The sequence below is a fragment of the Capsicum annuum genome, chromosome 7 (assembly GCF_002878395.1).
Source record: "Capsicum annuum cultivar UCD-10X-F1 chromosome 7, UCD10Xv1.1, whole genome shotgun sequence".
Lineage (NCBI taxonomy): Eukaryota > Viridiplantae > Streptophyta > Magnoliopsida > Solanales > Solanaceae > Capsicum > Capsicum annuum.
Window position 1 is genome coordinate 197,300,782 of NC_061117.1, and position 1,437 is coordinate 197,302,218.

Sequence of the window (1,437 nt, forward strand, 5' to 3'; positions counted from 1 at the left end):
AGGAGGGATTGGACGAGGCTGAAGTGGGGTTTGGAGGGGGTTGGATGGGGCTGAGATAGGGGAAAAGGGTTGGACGAAGCTGGGTAGGGTGTGTGGGGGTGGGGATGGGCTGGGGTGGGTTAGGGAAGGGATGAACGGGTGTTGGGGTGGGTGAGGGGTTGGAAGAGACTGGGGTGGATTGGAAGGGGCTAGACGAGGCTGGGTAGGGTGTGGAGGCTGGGGTGGGGTGGGATGAGGCTGGGTGGGGATGGGCTGGGGCGGGTTAGGAAAGGGATGGATGGGTGTTGGGGTAGGGTGAGGGGACTGGAAGGGGTTGGGGCCTGGGGGTAGGGTGGGAAGGGGATAAACGGGGCTGGGTAGGGTGTGGGGGATGGGGTAGGGTGGGATGAGGCTGGGTGGGGGGTGGGGATAACCCTTTTTAATTATTTTTTAAATTTTAATATTATTTTTATTTATTTTTATGTAAAATTGGTCAAAAATTGACCCCCACTCGCACCCCTAGGCGAGTGACTACACTCTCCTTGTCCTAGTCAGCCATTTAATGCCAATAGGGAAAGTCAATAGTCAAAGGGCTTAAAATATAGCTTTTTAGTGGGTTCAAGGGTTCAGATGACAAACATGTAAGTAGAAGTGTCCAACTTACAAAATCGACATAGTACAAGTGTCCAGAAGAGCATTTTGCCTTATTTTAATGCATATTTTAGATTTGTATTTATAAACATTGATTTTTTCCTTCGTCTTGTAAAAAATCTAAGTCTGACTGGAAACCACATTTTTGGATTCTGAAGGGTGCCTAACCCCTTTCCTTCAGAATAATTTGAACCCTTACCCGAAATCTAAAATGGTTTCGTAGATTGAAATAAAGTCATGCATGTAAACAAATAAATAAGTTTTCTATTTTTCCTTAAAAATTAGGTGGCGACTCTGCAAAAAAATTATTCTTTTTGAGTTTACAATGTCGTGCTCGTTTTGACCTTAGGTAAAAATTGGGTATGACAGTTTGGTGACTCTGTTGGGGAGAATGTAAGTTCTAACCATTATAGACTTAGGTAATTATTTATGTTTTTATACATTGTTATTTATTTCATACTAATTATCTTGATTTATCTTGTTTATGTGGCATAAATTATTTATTTGTTATTACTTTGTATAGATTATTTATTTGTTTATCGTTTTATATAAATTGGCATTCCGTTCAAATTTCCTCTATTTTGGAATACTGACACTCACACAAATTGTACACGCGAATTGTACGTTGTACTTTCTCAAAATTCTTTCAAATCACCTTATTTTAGAGAGTCGGTGCATACGTGGGATGAGCGGGAGTTTTATTGCCATGGGACCACGTGTCTTCTCATTTAGGAAATTCAAATTCGAGTCTGGTCACTCTTAGTCAACACAGGATATAGCTAAAATTACACCTTTTTAGGTTTATGC